Source organism: Stegodyphus dumicola, chromosome 6, assembly GCF_044657685.1.
Source record: "Stegodyphus dumicola isolate Sdum_Otavi_A_Nest chromosome 6, ASM4465768v1".
Lineage (NCBI taxonomy): Eukaryota > Metazoa > Arthropoda > Arachnida > Araneae > Eresidae > Stegodyphus > Stegodyphus dumicola.
In genome coordinates this window covers 99,458,259-99,471,873 of record NC_140773.1, presented here as the reverse complement: position 1 = coordinate 99,471,873, position 13,615 = coordinate 99,458,259, and positions in this window count along the sequence as shown.

The following is a 13,615-nucleotide window of genomic DNA, read 5'->3' as shown; positions in this document are numbered from 1 at the left end:
AATAGCTATTGACAGGGGCTTTTCACCCAACATTATTAATCAAGCAGTTAAAAAATTCTCATTTCAACACACTAAAAGACACACTCTTGTTTTAGGAGATTATAAAAATTTTGTTGTCATTCCCTTCTTTTAATCAATTAGCTATAAAGTTGCACATGTTTTGCAGAAATTTAACTTTCGGCTTGTTTATTCTCCATCAATGAAATTCCGAGTTCCATACTCAAGGATCCCATTCCGGATATGAATTCTTGGGGTATTTATAGAATTCCTTGCCAGTGTGGTTTAATTTACATTGGCCAAACTAAGAGAGCTTTAAAATTTCGCTTCAAGGAACATGAGGCATATGTTAGAAAAAAGGAAACACAGAAGTCTTCTGTTGCTCAACATTGTTGGTCTGAAAATCACACTTTCAATTTTTCTGCCGCCAAAATTATTCAAAAAATATCTTCCATTGGAGAACTGGATTTTTTAGAGGCATTTCACATTCAAAAAAATCTTTCTGTTCTTGTTAACGATTCTAATTCCTATCCATCTGTGCCTTTGGCATTTAAAGAAATTATGTTTTAGTTCTGGTTTCACCAACAGATGGCGCCACTTGCTTATTCTGGTCCAGGCTTTCTTATCTTATCTAATCATTATTTCCTATCTTGTTCATTTGTGGTTTTGCAGCTGAGGATAGTGGTTCGGTAAAACCATCGAAACTAGTCCTGTGAAAATTTGTAAAATTAACGCTGATTTTTGTTGTTTGACTTCTGAATTAGTACCTATTTGTCGTGTTATTGTCTCTTAACTAAGTAATTGCATCTAAGGCAATGTACACATATTCATGTTACGAAATAGTGTGATACTTTCGAATTACAGTAGGAGTAAATGCCAAACAAATACTAGCTGGCAGGTATCAAAGGCAGTTAATGGATACCGAAATTCTGTTCCTCGGAAACAAATTAAAAAATCTTCCGATTTCTAGACTAAAGTGTGTTTAATAAATCTCGTAGAATGAATGAAAGTAATGAAAGCGAGTAGTTGTGTAAAAATTAAAACAAGAAATCGGATGGTTTACATAATTTAAATGGACACATCAAATGAATTTTTTGTCATTTCGGACAGAATAGCCGCAGCTGTCGTACACCGAGTTTGTTTTATATCAAACTAATATCAGGAATGGCAACTAGTGTAATATATGCAGGTAAAATGTGTAGTAGCATAGAAAGCAACTGAGAAATTTCGTTAGAAGCTGAGAGTGAGAGCCGCAAATTAGCGCACTTGCAGTTGAGGAAGAAATGGCGCTTAAGATTCAAAAGTGCAGATTTGTAGGACTTCCTTACATAAGCAAAATTCCTGTTGCTAATTTTTTTTTTTTTATTTTCAAAACAAATAAATAAAAGGAATATCTGTTACAATAAATAGCACTCATTTAAAATTATTTTTCTGGTAATTAGTTCCTTTCATGAAGAAAGAAGAAACAAGAAGAAAGCCATCAAATTCGCTGAAAATGACATAGAAACGAACAAATATTTATTTATAACTATATTTTACAATTTGAGAGATAAACTTAAGGTTTTCATTTGCAAAACCATCAGGAACTACGAGAATTGACAGTTCCTGTATGTGACTGCTGATATTTTCCCTCAGGCCTGACAACAACTGTTAGAAATTGGCTTGTCAGTGAGGTTGATTAATATTGTGGTAGAGTAATCCAAGGTAATATTGCGCGAAAAATGTGAAAAATATAGATAATTCTGACACGGATGCTTATAACTTTCAAACTCAAATGTTGTTTTTAAAGAAAATTTCAATGATATAAGTAAAAAAGGGTTAACTGAAAGAAACAAAGAAAATCTAAGAAGAGTAATTTTTTCACACATATTTGTGTGACATGATAGTCTAATAGAAAAATTTTTAATATAATATTTTTGTTTCAGTTGGCAAATAAATGATTACTCTGTAGCTGATCACAAGATTTTTTAAGTAATTAAAATAGGAATGCAATAATGTATAAAAATGAGCATTATATCTCATATTAATAAGATAAAATTATTAAGAATTATGTGCGTTTTTAAATTATATGTAGTGTTATGATTATTAAGGAATGTGGGGAATAGTTTTAAATATCTCGTTCTATTACGCTGATAGCACTGCACATTTGAAATTCAAAGTTTAAAGAAGAGATTTCATCCGCAAAACTGATTGAATTAAAACGTTTTAGTTTAGTTTTTGTAATAAGATAAAAAAAATCCTTTGTTTGTTTTCCTCTTTAATCGTGGACAGTTTTTCTGCCTAAAAAATAAAGCTTAATTTATTACTTTCATTTTTAACGTTTTTAGGGTTTATTCATTCAAACTTGCTTTATTATTAGCTAGCTATATTATTTGTAAGCTAGCTTTATTATAAGCTAGCTTCTAAGGATCTTAAGTTTTACTAACGTTTATTTTTATTTTAAATCTTTACTATCACTTCTTATTTTCTACTTCCGGCCAGAATTAAAAGCTTTAACTTATTTATGCAAATTTGTCTGGCGAACGCCAAGTACTTAAGTTGTGGCTTTTTGCCAAGCGAGAGAGAGGAAGGAGTTAGTCGAAGCAGGCCGCTTACCTTAGCAGTTTTACTCGGTTACTGGTCGCCTTCCAGGCCAGAGGTTTAATCCTCGTGATAATTTTAAACGTATTGTAGTGTTAACAGTTCTCTGTACTACATACGGCTTCCTGTTAATACACGGCCAATCTTCCACGTAGGCCCTTGTTTATTATTACAAAGTTAAGTTAAAGTTTAGTTAAATATTTTTATATTCTTACGTTCAGACCACAAGTAGTTGGTCTCTGTATTCCGAAGTACGGAAATTATTGTAAAGAGGGAAAAATAAAGGGTTTTGTATACCCTTCCTGTGTATCTTGTCTACTTCCCACATTTATTGAACATAGCTTTAGTAAGCTCCCTGTTCCGAGTCAGGTTCCTCAATGTTCCCCAAGCAAGTAAGGAGAAACACTGAACCTGATAGTGGCGCCCAACGAAGAAGAATAACCATGGCCGAGTTTCAAGAAGAAAGTGTGCTGCCTGCAGAAGCGGCTCAGAATCCAGAAATGCCAGCTGCCGGCCTGGAAGGATTTGGTTACATCGTCCAGACCATGCACGCATCGATGAAACCAGAAGCAACATTTAATGGAAACTCACCGGTAACCAGTTTTTTGGAAAAATTGGAGGACCACTTCATGATGTATCCCGTGCACGAGTTCCAAAAAGTGACCTTAGCTACCAGCGCTTTGAGGGGCCAAGCGCTTAACTGGTTCAAATGTATAGGCAGAAGTCTCTTGGGTCAAGCAGGAAGTCCCACCTATACTCACGAAAATTTCAAGACTGCCCTAGTAAAAGCCTTCCCTGTCGTAAGGGGTCGTGCGAAATTAGAAACGGAACTTTTCAGCATATATCAGCAAAGAATCGAAAATCTCTCAAGCTTTATTTTAAGAAAAATTCACGTCTTAAAACTCTTGTATGGAAACCGTCCGGATCCTGAGATAATTCAAGTGATTTTGCCGAGGTTACTTCCCCAAGTACAAGACTTTATTGAATTAAGGAATCCGACTACACTGGAAAAGTTATTTGAGCTAGCAATCCAGTTTGAAAGTAGAAAAACGGCGGACATTGAAAGAAGACGCCAATATCAGCAATGAAACCAATTTGGTGCGCCAAGACCACAGCAAAGTCAAGCACACGGCTACGGAACCAAAGCGAATCAGTGAGCAAGGAAACCCGAGCATCCAAAAACAGCCGGCGAACGTCGACAGTTCAATAGCAATCCAGGAAAAAAAGTCTCAAGGCCAGTGGAAAAAGAAGGAAAGCATGGAAATGAAAAATGATTTAAACTAAAACGGATTTCTGCTGACGGGAGGGTGCAGAAATCCGAAGGCCAAGAAAACCCCTCTTCCTTCAAGTTAAATACAGTAATGGTGAAAAATTTGACTCTTCCGAAGATTGAAGTGTTGGTGAATAATATCCCAGCCACCGCACTATTGGATGCAGGCGCGCAGTGTTCCTGTGTGGCAGAGGATTTTTTTAGGAAGTATTTTCGTAAATATCGCATCTATAATTCGGATAAGACGACAGTGTTAGCTGCGCAAGTAGAAAGATAGGCACAAGCAACGCTGGATTTTAATGAAGCGTCCCTTAAGCTGACGGTGAAACCAGTTCGAGAAGAAAAATCGGAGCCGCCGATGTTAAACCTTGACCACCTGCCTAATGAAGAGCAACAAAGAATCCGACAAGTGGACCGAACTGGAGGAAAAAGAAAGCTTCTAGAGGAAGACACTGAAGGGCGAGCCCGCACAAGAAGGAGGATAAATCAAACTAGAATCTTCGCTACCTTCCAGGACTGGGCTGAGAAAAGAATGTCCGAATATCACAAAGGTAAGTAAAATTTTATGTTACTTTGCAAACTTAAGTTAATCTTTCATTCTCACTGCAAGTGGCAGATTTCAAGAAGTTTTACCTCATGTGAGGTCTACCTTTATCGCCAAAAAGGCGAGAAATGAGTTGTTACCGAATTTGGTATTATGTTTTTCAATTACTCGCGAGTAAAACTAAAGTTGATGTATAATGGGAATGTGTAAATACTTGAATATTGTAAAAGTTATTGTATAAATTTTATTTAAAAGATTCTGGCATGAAAGAAGTTTTAGTCTGAAAGACTTTTGAAATGTAGTATTTCAATGTAGAAGAATTGGCACTTGCTTGGAAAAGAATAGAAGTTAGCAATGTACAACTAATGTATGTTTTAAAATGCGTAAAATTAACGGCATGTTAATTTGTTCTTATATACAATGTGAACTGTTATTTTAAATGTTAAGAAATACTGTGATATGATAAAAGTGAAAGTAATGCAAAAAAAAAAAAAAAAAATTAAAACTTATTCGTGTGACTGTAAAAAGACCAAATTATGGTGAATATGTGTTAAAGCTTGAATGAATGTTCCCCAAGCAAGTAAGGAGAAACACTGAACCTGATAGTGGCGCCCAACGAAGAAGAATAACCATGGCCGAGTTTCAAGAAGAACCTGTGCTGCCTGCAAAAGCGGCTCAGAATCCAGAAATTCCAGCTGCCGCCCTGGAAGGATTTGGTTACATCGTCCAGACCATGCACGCATCGATGAAACCAGAAGCAACATTTAATGGAAACTCACCGGTAACCAGTTTTTTGGAAAAATTGGAGGACCACTTCATGATGTATCCCGTGCACGAGTTCCAAAAAGTGACCTTAGGCTCTCTGACGCTACACTTCAGAGTTAGCCCTATTCAGAATAGTACCTCAGGGTTTAGAGTTGAAGATAGGGTGTGTTACGAGGTCTTGTTATGTTGAATTTTAACAAGTTAGTGTTTTGATTGTAGGCGGCGGTGTTGAACACGTTGGTGTTTTCTTTTACAACACCAACACATGTCAGAGAGCACGGGGAGAGATAATTAAAATAAAGTCATGAATGAAATAAGAATGTTAAGAGAAATATAAATATTCATGTTACTTGCCATTTTATTGTGTAACATTTCATTAAACTAGTTTTCCTTCCAGATCTCTGGAAGGAACCAGATTTGAATAAAAGCTCCTGTTTAGATGCAGTACAGATGAAAAATTGGTTGTCCATGGAGCTGATATTGTAAAAACAAATTTTGTTTTAAATTTCTAGTTTCTAGTGAGAAATGTTTGTAAAAGATTGGCCTCGCGTTAGATTCTAGAGATAAAAGTTTTCAACAAGGTCGTTTTAGACCTCAGTTTCAAACTAATTAACTCTGGCGGGAAGTATGTAAGGATCTTAAGTTTTACTAACGTTTATTTTTATTTTAGATCTTTACTGTCACTTCTTATTTTCTACTTCCGGCCAGAATTAAAAGCTTTAACTTATTTATGCAAATTTGTCTGGCGAACGCCAAGTACTTAAGTTGTGGCTTTTTGCCAAGCGAGAGAGAGGAAGGAGTTAGTCGAAGCAGGCCGCTTACCTTAGCAGTTTTACTCGGTTGCTGGTTGCCTTCCAGGCCAGAGGTTTAATCCTCGTGATAATTTTAAACGTATTGTAGTGTTAACAGTTCTCAGTACTAAATACGGCTTCCTGTTAATATACGGCCAATCTTCCACGTAGACCCTTGTTTATTATTACAAAGTTAAGTTAAAGTTTAGTTAAATATTTTTACATTCTTACGTTCAGACCACAAGTAGTTGGTCTCTGTATTCCGAAGTACGGAAATTATTGTAAAGAGTGAAAAATAAAGGGTTTTGTATACCCTTCCTGTGTATCTTGTCTACTTCCCACATTTATTGAACATAGCTTTAGTAAGCTCCCTGTTCTGAGTCAGGTCCTTGCATGTTCCCAAAGAAAGTAAGGCGGAACATTGAACTTAATAAGCTTTATTATTTGTAACCTCTTATTGTTGATAAATGTTTCTCGTCTCATATATTTGACCAAGAGGTTAATTTATTTCTACTGTCATAACAGCAGCTCATACTTCACGAATTCGAGTAGGTAATAAGTATTCAAGATAACAGGTATTTGGCGATATCCTTCTTTTGCAGTTTAGTGGAACAAAGTTGTGTAATATTTCCAAATTTAATTTTCATGTTGTACATTCATCTACTAATAAAATTCTAGGTACTTAATTACCTATTTTCTAATATTAATACTGGAGATTTAAGTAATACTAGCGGTCAGAAGGTCTTGATGCTTAATCTCAGTTTCCAGATCAGGCGAGTTGACTTGGTTGCATGGGATTTTTGTTGCTTCGTTCTTGGGTAACATCAATCCTTGTTAGCTTGGCTTGAAAAATGTCCCTTGAAATGTCTGAAGGTCTGTACGAAAACAAATCTGAAACTGCATTACTTAATTAAGAGAAGAGTTCCTTCTTAGAAGCAGAGCTTTATTAACCGTTAAGCAAGTGCTTAGAACAACAAAAAAAGGAGCACCACAAAATTATTCTTCAAACTCAAGGAACGGGGCACCTCAAAAATTTCTCCAGTTCTTTCCAGTTTTCTCATGGAATGTATGATGCAGATAAAACGAAAAGAAAAACGTGGAAAAAATGCATATGGATGCTCCAGAAACTTTGATGTGCTTAAGTCTCTTAAAAGTCTTATCAGGCCATGTTTAAAAAATATCTGATGAAAAATAGCATCCCTTCTCTGGAGAAATGCCTTGCATGGTTCGAAATATCGATTATCAAACATACCAGGAGAGTAATTTCAGCTCAGTGTGGAGTTTAGAGACATGTTTGATTGACATGAATATGAGCTTAAACAACATGTTTACAGTTTTGAAGTAACATTTCTGATTATTGCAAGTAAATATACTTCCACTTATAGAAGATTTAGCTTAGCTTACACATACAATCTCAGCCAAAACAAAGAAAAGCAAAGTTAATAAGTTTAAATAAATAATTTATTAAGAAATTACACAAATAATAAAAAACAAACGCCATTAATTAAACAAAAGAACTGAAAGTCAGTTAGTGTTTATAATAAATCGAAATTATGCAAAAACCTTTCACATTTCAAAATCATTAATTTTAGAAAAATTCCATTGCATAAGCACGCATATGAACTAAATATATATATATATATATATATGAGCTCTTTTTAAAGTAACTGAAATTATAGTTACTTTAAAAATAATTCGTATTCCAAAATAATTAACTCAGTTGAAAATATCGTAGCGTAAATAAGAATGTAACTATAAAATTGCTCCTGTTCGCCAATTTTATATTTTCGGAGAAGTAATTAGAAGAAAATGTATTTAATAAATTCATTATTCTTGAGGTATTATACAGATAATTTATTTCAGTATTTATCTGTTCCAAAATATACTTGTACGTAATACTGGTGAATAATGTTATTGTATTTGGTATTTATTATTCGTTGTATTCCTTATTGTATTTGTAATTTTAAATTTTAATTTTTTAAGTATACTTTTATCTTCCCCGGGAAAAGAAAAAGATCTTATTAAGTTATAATAGTTATTTTATTATTGCTCTTTCAAATGTACGCGTGTTGAATGCATGTTGCGTAAATCTTACTTTTCCCCCAATAGTGTGCATTAGCCATAACAGATGTTGACCACTACAAAGCTGGTCACTTTATTATGGAGGCACCTAACAGGCCACCTAATAAGCTATCTTTGCTTCCTGTTAAAGGACAGACACTTTACATCCATGCCTTCTTCGGAATTCGAACCCCGGCCCTACGGTGGCGCAGTCAGTGTCACTAACCATCTTCTCGTCTTGGTGAAGCATAAATTTTAAACTGAGGATGAAAAAAAAGTATTTTTCATTAAATATCAGACAAAAAAACAAGGATGAAAAATATGAAAGTTAGTCTAAGGAATTTTTGAGCCAACTATTCCTTAGTTCGCTGTACTTAGTATTTCTTCCCTTTCTATCTAATTATTCTTATATCGGTTTCAAAATACGTTTTTGTAGTATCTAGAAGAGTTGTAAATTATTTCTTTTCATTTTATTCTTATTTTCATTTTAAATAACAAAAATTATTTAAATTTACCGAATTAACCGAAACTTTATTGCAAATACTAATAAAGACCAGAGTTTGGAAAATGTAACTGCAATTACAATTAAAATCATGCTGCATATGGAGCATTTAATTGCAACTGTAACATAAATCTTTATAAAGGGAGAGATGTCTTGTTGGATGTTGAAAGACTTTCTACGGGAAACTCGTTCATATTCACACTACATACAAGGAAACTAATGAGAACTATATGCTTTCAGTTCATTCGCCTGGAATTTATCTTGAGAAGAATTATTAGCATTCGTTGTCTCGGTCATTGGTAGGCAATCGCCCTCCGAAAGGGATATCTTGAGAATAGCTAAATGTACCTGTAAAAAAGCTACTGTAAAAATTTTGAGTGTTTAATTATTTACTCAGTTTTCATAACTAACCAAAAAATAACTATACACATGTGATTCTTTTTCTTTTTAATTTTTATAGCTTTCTTTATTTGGCTTTCAGTCATGAATTTACAGCGCTTGCTACGAAAACAGAAAATACATAACTGTCTAAATTATTGCAGTATATCAGTGAATAGTAAATGCAATTCAGTATTATTCATTGCAAAGAATTTGTTTTCAATTCTTTGCCAACGAAATTTCGAATGCTGCTAAATGATTTAATTCGTTATAACTACACAGAAGCTCAATACGTTATATATATTGAAAAGCTCCACTTAAAAATTTTACTGCAAGGAAAATGCGATTCATACCTGAGCTGAATTTGCAAAAAATCTAAATCGAATTTAATTCTGAAAATGATGCATCAGCAAAAGGAATTTTCGCTGCAAATGCTGTTTCTAATGAGTTCGTAAATGCAATCTCGGTTTCATGAATCATGGATTTTGCTTTCTTATCTCACTTTGTTGTCAAAAATATTTTTAATTACCAAAGGAAAACTGCATCTCGGTATCGAAAATCGGAATTTTAATTCAGGTGTTTCCTCGATGGTGTCAAAACATCATAATGTAATATATATTTGCCTTTCCTAAAATAACAGCAAAATATGCCTCTGACATACTTTAGAAATAGTATTTAAATTAAAAGATATGACAGTTTCTTCTCGGATATCAGCTTTGGACTAATTTCATTTTTTTTGCTTATTTCCAAGTCAAGCAAATTTAATTAGTGTTTAAGAAGATGTAGAATTGTCGGACATAAAATAGTCAGTGGTTAGCAGTTAGTATGAAGACAGAGCCGAAATAGGGTGAGGTATTTAACTCAGGCGAATGTCTGGTGGAAGTTGCAAATAGTCAGACTGTTGCGAAAATTTAAAAATATATTGAAAAATGCATCATGCTACTTAATTTCTAGTTTTGAAACGTAGTGATAAGCACCCTTTTAAAGAAATAAATTTAAATCAATAAAACTGGCGCTATACAAGCTTGCTGTTTCTCTTAGAGGGCCCCGCACGAAAAATCCCTCTAATTCGTCAAATAGCCTTCAAACGTTTGCCATGTTAAATTAAACAAACAGACATAACACAAAGATTATCTCTTTCTCTAAGTAAAATAAAACAAAATATTCTTGAGAAGTGTGAAAATTTAGTTTTAAAGATGATTATTGACAAAATGTGAAGAGAAGTTAAAAAGAAAGGTAAATAAATCATATTATCACAAATAAATTGGTAAATGAACCAAGATTTTACAAAAATATTTTTTCATAGCAGTTATAAAAGAAATTATATATGTTACGACCAAAGCCTGAAGTTCAGTCAGTTCCCGCATTGGCCGGCCATTTCGAACATTGGCCGGGGCGTGTGGCCAATGTCCGATGTACTGGAAATGAATAGTGTATATGCGGCTTTGGCCGGCCACTTCCCGAAGTGCCTGGAACTCCCTGGCCAATGTTCGATGTGCTATATTTTCAGTATATCTGGCATCCATGTATCGTATCCCGAATCTGGCAACGCGTTATTGCTTACGGGCTCGCCAACTGAATAGTTTCGATTGCGGGTTACTGTGCATTCCCCGGATAGGTAAGCCCTTTCAATATTCGTTTGTTTTTTGTTATACTATGGATCAAACTTAGTTTCAAGAATTTGTACATGCTTTCCAAGCACAGCAACTACAATTTTTCGAATAATTTTGCATAACTCAAACTTCTAATGGCACAGAGAGGTGTTCAGAGCCATTAGAATGTGCCTCAGTGCCATTAGTGGTGCTCAGGGCCAAAGTACTGTTCAACCGTCCATAAATCCAATTTTACCTCAATCATTTGAAAATTTCGATTCTAAAAAAACAGTCATTTAAATATAAAAGATTTGAAAATTTTCTTGATATAAAAGCAACTAAAAGCAAACAAAGAATCTTGTACTTAGATGCTTCTTAACGCTTTAAGGAACATTGTTCCCAAATGGGAACATCATATTTAAAAAAATTACCGAAATTTTAAATTTATTAGTTGAACTTATTAACACTTTAACACATCAAATGATTTTTTGAAATAAAATTGGAGTGCTGAACTTACTTTGTTTATTCACAAAACATGCAAAAAAAAAAAAAAAAAATTTTTTTTCCGCTATAATAGATGTGTTATGTCGTGTAATTTTTTTAATTAACAAGTAAAATTTAATTGTTCAGGAAAATTTTCTGTGAAAAAGAATATATATGTAAATCCAAAATGTGTATTTTCCAAAGTAATTAATAATTAATTAAATATTTTGTGCTGAAAAAATAATTTCTTTATCTTTAAAAATATGCCTCAAATATTCATGGAAAGGACCATTGTTCCCATTTGGGAACATCCGATAAATCTATTTATTTTTTTTTCTTAAATGTAAGCACTATAATAATGTTTAATGAGGTGATTTCAAGCAATATATAGTGAAAACCTTTATTTACACCCGAAAAAAAGTTTTGGTACTTAAAATGTTGATTGAATAGGTTATTTTAGATTCTTTAGTTTTACCTAAAACTTATACATGTACATTTACTGCTAATCCACGAAAGGGACAGCCGCGTGATTTGAGAGTAGCGTATTGTTTTTCTATAAGTTTTTTCCCATGGCTTCTCCTGAAGAAAGTAGTATGCTAGGTGAAGATGACGCACATGCAAATGCGGAACGAACTTTGATATGGGAACCGTGTTCTTAAATAAATTGAATATATTGCTGCAAGAAAAAGCAGATAATATCTGGATCCTCAGCAGAGACAAGTACTGTACTTTCACAGAGGACGTTAAAAAGCAAAGAAGGAAAAAGAAAGTGTTGACTATCGGCTAAGAAAATATGATGTTATTGAAGTTGACTGAAAAGAAAAACTTATTTTGCCAGTAACAGAAGACAATAGCGTTATTTTGTATTATGTGCACACAGACGAGTTATTCGACTTGCTACATGATACTCGCTTGAAAATTGGATATGGAGGTCGCACACGGATGGAGAAAGAGCTACAAACTAAGTACAAAAATGTCACCAAGGAAATCAATTTACAAGAAATTACAAGAAATACATTGTATTTCTGCTTATGCAAACCGTGTCAGACCAAATTATCTAATCCTAAGAATGATCTAGTTTCTAAACCTTTGATATTTAAAGAATTTAACTCAAGATACCAGGTAGATCTTATTGACATGTAAAGTAACCAGAGGGCGAATTCAATTTTATACTCAATTACCAGAATCATTTAACAAAGTTCATATTATTGCGAGCTCTGAAAAGCAGAAGAGCAGAAATTGCTTAACGGGTACTGGATGTCTTCACTAGCATAGTACTTCACTTCAAGCGTACTTCAATCAGATAATGGAAGAGAATTTGCGAATCAAGCTATTAATGAACTGAAGAACATGAATTGAAACTAGTTCATGGAAAACCGAGGCATAGCCATAGCCAAGGTTCAGTAGAACGTACTAACCAAGATGTTCAGAATATGATGATGACATGGATGCAGACAAATCTACACATTGGGCCGAGAGTCTCAGATTCATTCAATTCATGAAAAACCGTTCTTTTCATCAAGGAATTCAGCAGTTATCTTATGAGGCTATTATGATTATCTTATGAGGCTATCTTATTATGGCTGCAAAGCAAAAGTGGGGCTGAGCAATGTCAACAAGAGTGCAGTTCAGCCCATTCTTGTCGATCTTGCGGAAAGGTTGTGCATATAATTTGTGGAATAAGTAATGAAGCAGACGAAGGAGGAAAAATTACCTGTAGACTGTGTCATGATAAACAAGAAATCACAAATAAGAGGTCAGCTGCCCATGTTAGCTTACAAACTCAAGGTGCTACAAACTCAAGATGCTAAAAAATTCAGATGCAAAATTTCTACCAGCGAAAGTTGGAGATAACGCATCCGCATACCAGATGTTGACAGAGGTCGCGGTGATCCAAGAAGCGTCCTTGCAGTTGTCATGAACATCGAGTGCGCTTTCTACAAGCTAGGAACAGAACATAGTGTCCTCAAACAACTGTACTCCAGAAGTGAGTTTTCCATTTTGCAAGAGAAACTACTTACATTGGCATCCGTGGGCACAGAGGAAAAATCATTACGAACCGTTGCCTCTTCGCAATCGCTGACCGGCGGCCAAGGCTACACTCGATGCAGTTGCACTACCAAGTGCTCAGCAAATCACTGCAAATGTAAAAATAACAAACTGCTGTGCAATTCGAAATGTCAAGTTCATCTTGTTGTAACAAGTGATGATACTGATAATTTTCTATAATAAACTAATTCAGTAGATATTGTGATTATCTTTTTGTTTGTTTGTTTGTTTCCTACAAGGGAGAGGCAATTTTCATAAGAAACCAGAGGTTTTTGATACTGTGAGATCCTTACTCACTAAAACTTCTCCCTTCAGACTACAGCCCACCTAGGGCCACCGTACCTCCTTGGCCTTTGTTCCGGAGGACGATCCTAGGCGCCTAAGAGGAACGGATTCGTCTGAAAACTCCTCTGTGGCAGCTATATAATGTGTTTATCATTAGCATTACGGTATACAAACACCCAAACTTTGACCTTTTTCTTTTTGACTCATGACCTTTTTCTTCTGACTTTGGCCGATCGTCCCAGGCCATTTCGCGAACTGGCTGGCCAAACCCCAAAATCAAGAAAAGATCGGACATTGGCTGGTCATTGTGAGGCGATA